This window comes from Ostrinia nubilalis, chromosome 19 (assembly GCF_963855985.1).
Source record: "Ostrinia nubilalis chromosome 19, ilOstNubi1.1, whole genome shotgun sequence".
Lineage (NCBI taxonomy): Eukaryota > Metazoa > Arthropoda > Insecta > Lepidoptera > Crambidae > Ostrinia > Ostrinia nubilalis.
The window spans coordinates 7,061,478-7,074,259 of NC_087106.1; the positions used below are offsets into that span (position 1 = coordinate 7,061,478).

A 12,782-nucleotide genomic window follows, 5' to 3' on the forward strand; every position below is an offset into this window, starting at 1 on the left:
ATAACATAAAAGACCACAACGAAGCACACAATTATAATACAAAACTGTTTTGTTCTTGCCAGTCTTAACATAATATATCATCTAACATAGTGTTTAATATGTTAATTTGAAATTATAGGGACCAAACAAATTACGAACGAAACACCTATTATAATATTAAAATGATTGAGAGTTGTGTTTTCAATTCGTCGTTTAAACTTTGTTAGAGTTTTAATAGTTTATGTGTTTAAATTAAATTCAAAATCAATTGTTAGAGATAGAAATATGCTAGCTCTCGATAAACCGTTTTTTTTTTTTTTTAAGATTATTAGTAATTTGTTATTACACAAATTACTAATAGTCCCGTTAGCCCCTCGTACTAAACAAAATATGCTTGTATCACGAGTGAGCAACAAGTACCTTAATAGTTATGCAAATATCAATTCTTTCCTTTGTTTGTTTTAATCCACCTGTTCTTTGAATTGACGAAACCTAACTCATTTCTTAACCTTCATGCACATCAAATTGTACACTTTTGTTTCAAAATCCTTCTTATTACAGCTGCATAAGATACCACGAAGTTTATAGGTCTACCGATTAACTTAGTGCCTGAGATACGCGTGCGGCACGGGCGGGTTTTTTGGGACGTCAATCGTCAGCGAACTTCAAATGTGCTTCAATATTATTGTATACTCTGTCATCATTTCAGCCACAGGACGTCCACTGCTGAACAAAGGCCTCCCCCAATGACTTCCATATCGCACGGTTGGTAGCAGCCTGCATCCAGCGCCTTTCTGCTACTTTTATCAGGTCGTCGGTCCACCTTGTGGGTGGATGTCCCACGCTGCGTTTTCCGGTACATGGTCTTCACTACAGAACCTTGCTGCCCGTCATAATTTCAGCCACAGGACGTCCACTGCTGAACAAAAGCCTCCCCCAATGACTTCCACATCGCACGGTTAGTAGCGGCCTGCATCCAGCGCCTTCCTGCTACTTTTATCAGGTGGTCGGTCCACCTTGTGGGTGGATGTTCCACGCTGCGTTTTCCGGTACATGGTCTCCACTACAGAACCTTGCTGCCCGTCATAATTTCAGCCACAGGACGTCCACTGCTGAACAAAGGCCTCCCCCAATGACTTCCACATCGCACGGTTGGTAGCGGCCTGCATCCAGCGCCTTCCTGCTACTTTTATCAGGTGTGTTGTGGGTGGACGTCCCATTCTGCGTTTTCCGGTACGTAGCCCTCCACTCCAGAACCTTGCTGCCCCATCGGCCGTCAGTTCTGCTTACCACATGTCAAGGACAGAAAAAAGTAATTTAAAAGAAAAGAATAAAACGTCACTTTTCCGTCAACCGAAGAAAAATATGGTTTTATTTGATCTCTTCTAATACGAAATATTATGCAGATAATCATTTGGTGCCCTGCCCATTGCCACTTCAGCTTGCTAATCCGTCGGGCTATGTCACGTCATAATATTAATATGTAAATGTCATTCCTCCCGTACCGCTCCCATACCTCAAGCACTGACCTAGTAAAGCTAGACATCACATTATGACATTAGCTTAATATTCCTAGCTATCAAAGCTATTGTTGCAAGCTTTCAATCTAATAGACATTATTAAAGTGGTGTCGAGATTGTGATCGTTCTGACCCTGCTTCAATAAATATTACTAATCCTAACTATCAATTAGTAATATAGCAGATGATTGGTACACTTTATATTGGTTTAAAAAGGTTTAGAAGTGGCAATGTGTAACTCTACAAGTTTATAACAAAGTCACCCTGAATTCTGTACGTTTAGATCTTAAAAAAAGATAATAATAATAATAATACTAGATCCAGCATGTGCACCACTTTCACTTTTGTCGATTATTTTGCGCTTAAAACGGCCTCTACGTGTTGGATCTGTATCCCCACGCAAGCCTTATAAAGGACCGGGCCACTTTTGACCCGTGAGCTCCAAAGCGTACAAACATAATAATAATAATAAGAGCCTGCCACTTCTGCTGGCCCATCGTAATATAAACACTTAATTAATCTTATTATAGATCAGGTACTTGGCAATGCCCGTAGCTGATCTTTAATTTTCCAGCTTTTAAGCTGAGGTGGAAAAAGCACAAAATATAAATAATAATAATAATAATTTCATGGACTCATAATGTAGTTACTCGTCTACGAATAAATCCTGGAAGAGAATAATTGTTTATAGAAATATTTATGCACACTCTTTTACAAGTCGTAAGTGTGCTCTAACCATTGAGCTATCGAAACATTGGTTATCCTGCTGATTTTTGTGCGACTTTTGCGTTATCTCAGCTGAGATTTCCTTAAAAGTGCAATAGTATTATTACCCTTGATCCTACTAACGTGACGTAGAAATTAATGTGTTTATTTTTTTTTATGTGTTTTTTATGTGTGTTTATGCTAAATTATGATCCTTCTAAGAATACTTATAGCTATGCCAAAGAACAAAAAACATTATCTAACAACCTTTCGATTGTTTGCGATTTCGCAACGAGGAGCTTCGGGCCGGCTAGTGCTATAGTGGGCGAACGCGTTGCGAATTTTGAATACAGGGTGTCACAGGTCTAAAACATAACTGAGTTAGTGCCTGGGGTATGAAAGCGGCTCGAAAGTGACGTGACAGAGCATAAAAGTTTAAAGAGAATCTGAAGACTCCCTGACGTTTAACGTCACGAAAACACCCTCTTGTATCTCAGGCACTAATTCAGCGCTAGAGATATATTAGTAGCTAAAGCTGCGACGCGGGTCAGTTTTACACTGGCCCATTTATTGTTCCGAAGCAGCCTACCAGGGTTAAAATAATAATGGATGTAAAAGCGCTTTTAAAAAGCCTTTTGCAAAAAATTAAGACTCTTGACTTTTATAACTTATTGTAATTTTAGTACATACTTAGTTGTTTTGTTTATATCGTAGTTTCCTTTCAAAAAGTACATTACTTAATAACTATTCACATCACACACATTACAGAAATATTTTAAACTAGTACATACAATACAGCTATCCGTAAACACCCTGTATACAATATCGGTATCTCGTAACGCAAGACAGGTTGCTCTACTTCGTTGCAAAAATAATTTATTGTGAGAAATCAATAGCCACTCGGCTGCGTTGTGCAACCGAAGCAGAGCCAGTTTGTTTGTTTGTCATTGAGCAGCTGTGAAGATGGCCAGGGTCATTTCGTACACACGTGTTAAATACAAGGTGTAATCGAATAGTTAGATAAACGTTTAAGAATTTAAATGTTTGAGGTAAGCAAAAAAAGGAGCGACAAGTTTTTTTTTTTCAGTTTTATTGAATAAAGTTAACATTATAGGACCAAAATTCTTTTTTGATACTTATGCCTTAATTATATCACAATCTATACTTATAATAAATCTGTAGAGAGGTCAATTCTGTACATGAAATATATTTTCAAAATAACTATCAGGGGGTGATTAGTGATCGATACTGATGCCAAAAATGCAATCAGTAAAATTTTTGTCTGTCTGTCTGTCTGTCTGTCTGTCTGTCTGTCTGTCTGTCTGTCTGTCTGTATGTTCCTTATAGAAACAAAAAGTACTCAATGGATTTTAACGAAACTTGGTACAATTATTCTTCATACTCCTGGGCAGGTTATAGGATACTTAAGAATTCCCACGGGAGCGGGAATTAGTGGGAAAATCTTTTTGTATGAAAAATCTAAACCGCTTAAATTAGACGCTTGAAATTTGGCATGCAGGTACCTTAGTAAACTAAAAGCTTAGTTACAACAGGATATTGCAAAATTCCCACGGGAACGGGAGTTAGCGGGAAAAAACATTTGTATGAAAAAATCTAAACCGCGTAAGATAGACGCTTGAAATTTGGTATGCAGGTATCTTAGTAAACTTAAAGCTTAGTTACAACAGGATATTGAAAAATTCCCACGGGAACGAGAGTTAGCGGGAAAAAACATTTGTATGAAAAAATCTAAACCGCGTAATATAGACGCTTGAAATTTGGCATGCAGGTACCTTAGTAAACTTAAAGCTTAGTTACAACAGGATATTGCAAAATTCCCACGGGAACGGGAGTTACCGGGAAAAAAATTTGTATGAAAAAATCTAAACCGCGTAAGATAGATGAAGGGGGTAAAACGGGATCCACGCGTACGAAGTCGCGGGCGGCCGCTAGTTAAATAATAAATAACTTGTAATTTATTGAATTTTCATACTAGAGGCTTCAAGTAATATAGTGAAATGCAGTTTGATACTCAGTTCTCTATGATTTTTACGAAAGATAGATGCGCAATTCTTAATAATCATTAATATTATTAATTATTTTGTAGTAACTCAAACACTCTTTGCTCCACATATTATGGTCTCCACATATTAATTATAATTATCTATCAGCGACACCAAGTCCCGTTACTGTCGACCGGTTAAAAAAACAACAATTAATTTTTAATCCGTGCCGGCGCGTACGCAGATGTAAGAACAATCGATCGGCGCCTCTGTCGGTTGATCGATTGCCCGCCTCGCGATTATGACGGCAGCGATAATTAATCGAATGGAATAGTGTTGGGTGCACGTCTGGACGAAACGTGGCCGAAACAGTTAATTCGAATAGTTTCTTTTGAATGGTCGCGAAAAGTTGTTCTTGGTCTAGTTTTGATAGTCTGAATGTAATTTCCATTACTGCTATAGCATGAGTTTCAAGTCTGGCTACATGAAAATAAGCTTAATGATACTCAAATAGGTCATTATCATTCTTATCTTATTCTTCCATACTAGTTATCGTGGGACAGCAATAAAAAAATCAGAGTAAAATGTAACTAGAGTGAAGAAGACATAAGATGAAAGAAAGTTACTCAATTGGAAATCAAGGTTGCAATTGGGTGAATTTTAATAAATTAGACAACACTCAAGCTTTATTAAAACTTGAGTATCGTTAAATAGCACTTCTAATTATCAAAGTCATTATCACATCCACACCTACAGAGTTAATATAAATTCACTAAATTGTAGAATAAATCGGCCGAACAAATTGCAGTGCACACGTCTCTATTCGAGAGGCACAATCGAGTGACGTAATCGATGTTTGTCCGATTGTCTCGATTGCTAGCTGCGACTTTCTCACGGCTCGAGAAACTATACACCTGTTGTATACTTTTCCCTAATGCAAAGGTTTTAGCGATTATTATTGAATGATTGATGGATGCGATTATTTTCTGTTTGTACAGACGGAAAATCAAGGTAAATACTGGTATCTTACTCAATTGTGATAAGGGCGACTTTTCAACAAAGATTTGTAGTTGTAGTGTTTGTATTTGAGTTATGAGCGTTGTGACAATGATATGTGTAGAAAGAAAGTTTTGTTTGTTATAACGAAAATAGACTTTAATAAGGATTCGTTGTTGATACTTTTTATTGCATAGTGATTGATAATCGTCTACCATGTTTAAACAATATTCGTTGCCGCTATTTTATATGTACGGACATCATGAGTTGTAATTTTTTTGCGTTTGAATCAAAATTATATTGTGATCAGCGCTAAGTATGTGTAATTTTTTCTGTATTTTTTGACAATAGAGTAGGTGTATTGATTACTTCAAAAAACTAAAATTCCCAAGACCGGGAAAAACCAATAAATACATTAATGTTTACTTCTAATTACTCATGATTTTCAACAAGTCAATTCGATTATTTATGGGTAGAGACTACGAAAAATTGTTTTCTTGAATAAAACGATATTAATACCCATAAAATTATATTAAAACTATTTTATTACCATTGATATGACATAATGCTTAGAAGTTACATCATTATAAAAATATGCTTTTATACCAAGCTTTTCCGGGGAACATTCTCTCAATTATTTGATATAAATCGAAACTAGCTTCGTCTATCGGCATCGTATCTCCAAGATACGATAATCGTCTGTAATCTAAACCTTATCTTATCAAATAAATTTGAATATTTAAAACATAAATCTTTGTCGCAAACGCCTGTAATAAAATCTAGATCAAAACGTCAGATACCGGTTAATTAGATTATCCAATATTGTATTTATTGAAGCAATATTAACTTACAAGAAAGGGTAAAGATTTTTGTAACTCTTTTCTAACTCAATAAATTCACCAACAAGCATTAATATGTTGTTTGCTGTCATAACTGAACATAATTTTGTCTTTAATTTGCGAAAATAATGAAAAAAGTATGAAAAGAGCGTTAGCCACTAACTGTTAATGAAAGACATTTTTTATTGTTTATTTATGCAAAAGTAACAATATTATTTGAAACTGGTGAAACTGGGCCTTATTAGGGTAGTTGACACTGACAACAACAGTCAATTAACACACTTTTCAAGAGCTGTCTAAATGCGACTCTACCGTGGTTTTTTGACAAGAGAACCCATGACGCCACAAGTTAATCGCCAGTAGAACAATATCTAAAAACATTATTGTCTCTGGATATAAATTATAGTGATCCTATTGGGATTCGAACCTACCACAGCTGAGTCCATAGTCCAGTACGCGAACCACTAGATCATACAATACTGTCTGCTTTTCATTCAGCTGTATCGAACTTTCGCACGAATCTTTCATTTAATACTTACCCGTTCATAACTAACTAATATTATAACAAATTTACAGTCTTATACCTCACTGTCATAGTCAATTAATACACTTGCTTGCTCTCCCACGCTCGCTAAAGGTACATACTCACTTAGTGTAATGTAATGTATCGCGAATTAGTGTAGGTAGATGATATTTCGAACTCTAACTCTACTCAAGCTAATTAAAATAAAAATAGCAACCAGTTTTTATTTATTACCATTATACAAAAGAAAACTGTACAAAAACACATTTTATTGGCTTGACCTAACTAGACCACTAGGTCAATGTATCAACAAACAATATTTGCAGCAATTACACTTAATATTCACAAACATTCCTTCATTATGTGCAAACCAAAGTTCAATTATTCGTTCATTAAAATAATAGAGTATACTTGTACCACCTAAAAAACTCATAAATCTCATTTATTTCTGAAATTAGGCTTTTCACTTGTCCCAGTATTAATCCTATCACTGCTTCAGGATAATATAAATAAATAAATAAATATTCTTGGACATTTTTACACTACGTTTCTAGTCTCAAACTAAGCAATGGGTACCTACTAGACAACGATAAATGGGCCAGCTGAGAAGAAGCAGCGCAAGAAACTCAGTCACTATTTTCAGCCTCTTTTTCAAGGGTTTGCAGACTATAAAAGCTTCTTAATTACTTTGTGACTTGTGTTACATTTCACTAAAATTACGTTACACAAGTCTATACCCAGCTTAACAGTACAGTTATCTTCTAAATATCTTAGTCAAGATATTCACACCTGTTGCCACTTTTAACTATAATCTATATTACTCCGATATAATAGTATATTAGGCCGCCGCTCTAAGAGATGTAGTACGTAAATCAATTTTTCGCAACAATACCCATTGACATCATAAACTGAACGCTCAAATTGTACAACTACTCAAACGAATTTAAACTTTAACAGTGCAGGTATAAGAGTTATAAGAGAATAAAGTTGTAAGTGCATTTAGAACGTTAATGTCGATGCAAAAGCAACAATGCGCACTTGCGTCCACGAGAGTGCTTGCGCCAGATCTGACCCTTTGCATAGTAAAAATAGAATGGTATTAGAATGCAACTTATAATAATAAATGTGAAGATAACTCTGCAGATATTTCTAGACAGTCATAAATCTACTTAGATAAGAATATTTTGATGGACACGAAGTATTGTTAAATAGTAACTTGAACTTTTTGCATTTGTCAGAATCAAATGAAATATCGGTGTTTCCGGACCTATACGACCTGCAAGCTTTCAAGAAGAGAACGTATCTTCACCTTAAAAGGCCTGCAACGCACCTGTAAAGCCCCTGGGACTGCGGGTGTCTATGAGCGATGGTAATCACTTACCATCAGGTGATCCGTCTGCTCGGTTGCCTCCTGTCACATATAAAAATAACAAAGTGGCCTGGCGTTTCTCCTTCGCCTACAACTGAAGTGTTTGCACAGGACCGCTGATATGATACTGTGCGCACAATAATTTATTTCATGCACAGATTATGTCGTGATACGGTATCTAAAACGATTTAGAAACGCCACTCTAGGTTATGTCATAACTCACATGATTTAATACTGGTGGGTAGTCGATTTTAAATTGTAACCCGTATGTAATGGTCAAAGCTCGATTCAAACTGAAGCAAAAGCTGACCACTATACTGAGTGTCGTGATTGTAATGGAGTAATGACGGCTATAGAGCGACATAGCTATTTGTTCGTTCGTTTCAGCCAAAGGAGGTCCACTGCTGGACAATTGCCTCCTCCCTTCCACAACAACCGACCATGCGGTACCTGCATCCAGGTGCTTTCTACGATCTTCACCAGATCTTCAGTCCACTAAGTGGGAGGCATATCTACACTACGTTTTCCAGTTTGTGGTCACCTCTTGAGACATTCTTTGTGCGTTGAGTTTGGGTTTATTTTGAGTCTTGTTCTTTTAGTACGGGCCGAATTTCTTGTGTGAACATGTGGTGATTCTATTAAAGATATTTATTAGGTACTTATGTGATCTATCTCAAAACCAGGTGATTTTGCAATTCCAAGTATGGGAACTGGTCTAACGGACTTTAATCATGATGCTTTATGACATGTGACTTACAAAATGTTAGACTTAGAGAGTTACGTTATGACCTAAATAATAATATTTTTTGATAAACCCAATGTTGATTAATTCGTAAATTACACCTACTTAATATTGTTAGTTTATTTTTTTACACCAAATCTAGTTTCAAAGTGGTGGTTGAGCGAATAAATTTAATTAATGAGACATTAATAGGCTTCTTTATTTAAGAGCATAATTTATCATTAGTCCAATTATAAGAAATTTTTGATCTTCATTGTAACAATCACAAGTTAAAACCACACTTACAAAAAGCCGTTATCTAGCCTACATGTCAAAAGCCTGATATTAAAGGAGCGGACGACTGGGCCACATGACAAATGGCCATAAGTCCGCCTATCCGTGCCAAGGTCACACACGACTAGGGTTGCCAAGTGTCCGACTATACTCGGACATGTTTGGCTTTTTACGAACTTGTCCGGCTTGTCCGGCTTTTGTTACGCTATTTACGTGGCCACATAATAATATCGAGCACACATAATTATGGGCATTTCATGTTGGGCTACTGATACGAAGATAATAGTTGTAGTATAATACTAATTATTGCACCCCATAGTGGCATGCTTAAAAAAGATATGTCCGGCTTTTAGGGTCAAATGTCCGGCCAAATTAAGCACCGAGTCCGGCTTTTGTGTTTTTGGACCTGGCAACCCTACACACGACGGCTAATAGAATTCTATATTTGCATAAGCTTTATTTAATTGTCCCCGCATATGTGTATTGAGGTTGATTTCTAAACAGATTGAAAATTGTTGTAAACAGTTACTTTGAATTTTTGAACTAGCTTGTGCACGCGTCTTCGCTCGTGTGTATTACTTTGAATTTTTGAACTAGCTTGTGCACGCGTCTTCGCTCGTGTGTATTTTGATCTAACACAAATTTGATAGCGAGGAGAAAAAACATTTATTTTTTATTCATTATTGTAAAAATGGTTATAAATAACTATATTGTAAAGTGGATATGAATTCATTTCATATGAAACTTGAGAAATAAATGGATGGCTTCACCAATGAAACTTTTCGTCAACTTTAACTTTGTTGCTAGAAAATGTTTTTTCTCTTAAATCATCTAGTACCTATTTCGAAAACAAAAAAAAAAATCGAAATTGGTTCAGTGGAAATTGTTACAAACAAACAAATTTCCCTGCACATTTATGTTAGGTGAAAGATTAAAACGTAGTATAATTTACAGACAGAAAGGCGCCCAGGTTTTTCCACAAATTAGCCATTTATAAATGCCAATGTGAGCCCAAATATACTCTCCTATCGCAGTTATAACTTTGCCATTACAAAAAGAGTCATAAATAAATTAAAAGTTCTGGTTTTACAACTATAAACTGAGGCGATATAAAAAAAGAACATGTTTTTAATTCCACAACCACGCAATACGTAAACAAGAATGCAACAAAAAAACAAAAAAGCACTCGTCTCCACGCAGTTCCTGTGCGACCGATAAAAAGGTTGACAAAGGATATTGTATGGAGAGAGCCGCTCTATTGTTGTTTGTTTTTAGCGGTTGCAACGCGTTGACAAGTTGTTGACTTGGCCGACGACGCGGGGTTAGGTGCTCTACTTAACAAAAACTATTTATTTAAAAAATACGTTACTACACGTAATAAATAATACGTAAATTAAAGTAGTTTTATATTCACAAAAATAATGTTTAAGCGAGAACTTTTACATAGCAGATATATTGCTTTCAAGATTAATTTTTAACACTAGAAAGGCCGCCGTCCCATTTTTGTCCCACTCGCGAGTTTGGTCGTCTCTAACTTTTTTATTTTTCAACGAAAGTCCATGAAACTTTTTGACTTTTTCTGATTTATTGAATTTTATCATTTTTTAATGTTTTTGATAATATAACATTAATAGAATTTTTTTTTAAATCGGTTTTACCTAGAAGCGCCACTGGGTCAATTTTGTCCCACCCTGGTATTTGCCACAATAATTCGATGAAGAGTCCTTTTTTCGAGGAGATACGAAAGTGGAGAGGTGAGGAGAGTTTAGGTGACTCGTGACAATGCAGAAATGTAAATATATTGTACTAGTTTTTGCCTGTGACTTCACCCGTGAGAAATTAAGTTTATCATAGAAAGACCTAATTTCTTGACACTTATAGTTGCTTTTTGACCAAATAACTGAATATTATTCTAAATTATAGCCTATATTATGTTATTCTGAAGTATTAACAATAAAACTGCAAAGTTTTATTAAGATCGGCTTAGTATTTTTTGCGTAAAAGAGTGAAAAAACATCCATCGATCTAACCATGAATCAATACTCACTTAGATCAAGTTCCAGGCATATATCCACCCATTCATCCTTCCTATCCATTCATCAGTCCATCCATCCTTCAATTCATCAATATTTATTAACTTTTACATTTATAATATTAGTAGGAAGGTGGCTTCTAGACATAAGCCAGTTCATACATTGTATGATTTGATATATTTTTAAAATGTGTGACTTATAAAATTTTGAAGATTAAACGTACATACTTTCATTGTAATTGGTAAAAAACTTCATTGTTTGTGTACAGATAACAGAAAAATAACCATACCTACAGAAATTCCTAAACACATAATACACCAGAGAGACAAAAAACCATACAAAAAAACTTTGTGCAAAATGTGCACTATTATTTGTAAGATATTTATTTTTTCTTTAAAAATAATAATGACTATAGTTAAAGTAGTAATTTCATTATTTTAATTCAGTATAACACCACGTAATATGTGACTATTTTTAAATGAAACCAAAAATATCTGACTTTTAATAATTTAAAATTAAAATTGAATACATTTATATTTTTAAAGAAATAAGTACATATTGATTTAACTACATAGATAAACCTTTTTTTAAGGATACTACAAATAGTTTTAACCATAATATTCATGCCTGAAACTAAAAAATGTTACGAAACACATGCTGGGACAAAATTGACCCAGCGGCGCTTTTAGGGGGGTCGTAATCTTCGGCACTTCTAGTGTTAAGAACGAATGCCTGCCATGGGAAAGCCTACAATAAATGAGGAAGATGAGTGTAATTATTTTATAATGTAAAAAGATGAAACATAAAATATAAAAAATATTAGTGAAAGAATTTTTTCGATATCTCAAAAACTGAATTTTCTATGGGCATTCAAAGTTGGATGTTTTAAAAATCAACTCGCACTTGACCGTTTAGCGCGTGACGTCACACCGCCCGTTACCTCCGCCGGGATGGCATTGCTCCTTCGCGCGCTCATAGACTCGCACAGTCATTTCGAGTTTTATAGAATTATGGAGTAAAAAATACCATGCAGATATTGTATTAGTAACCCTTTTATACTAATACAATGGTTAGTGCCCCAGAAAATTACTTTTAAAGCTAAGAAAAGCTGATAAATACATAAATGGTGTAAGTTAACGAAAAGGGAGAAAGCGTTATCTACAAAAACCAGTCGATATTATTGCAAAGATCATTTTAATGCGAGTACCTACCTAGAGACAAAACACCTACCATTGTATATTTTTCATTACAAATTTTTTATAAAGTATTTTAGTGACATTTTATTTGAAACAGTAGACAAAAAATAGAGAAACAAAACACGAGACACGCACGCAGATGGGTTACTTAAAAAGTAAATTGAATCCTTTGAAACTTTAAAGACAATAAGACAATACTAAAAACTCTCTACCTACTTTAGCCCTTGTTATTGACTATGTTTTATGGTGGTAAAATAATGTTGTCGCTTCTTTGAGTTATCGATAAAAATCTATACGAACAAAATGTATTAACACATACTTTTCATTCTTGTGACAATCCGCCTGTAGAAGTCAAAGAGATAATAATACTCTAGAATAGAGTTATCGTCATCATCATCGTCATCTCAGCCACTTCACAGGACGTCCACTGCTGAACATAGCCTCCTTCAATAACTTCCACATAATATCGCACAGTTGGTAGAAGCCTGCATCCAGCGCCTCCGTGCTATCTTTATCAGGTCGTCGGTCCACCTTGTGGGTGGACGTCCTACGCTGTGTTTTCCGGTACGTGGCCTCCACTCCAGAACCTTTCTGCCTGGGGCAGA

General features: G+C 35.4%; 1 protein-coding gene across 1 annotated transcript in view; it reads left to right on the plus strand.

Moving 5' to 3' along the window:
• The window catches only part of LOC135080945 (transcription factor Sox-5-like), a 344,811-nt gene that overhangs the window by 85,453 nt on the left and 246,576 nt on the right, over positions 1-12,782 (plus strand). The gene's annotated exons all lie outside the window — the stretch shown is intronic.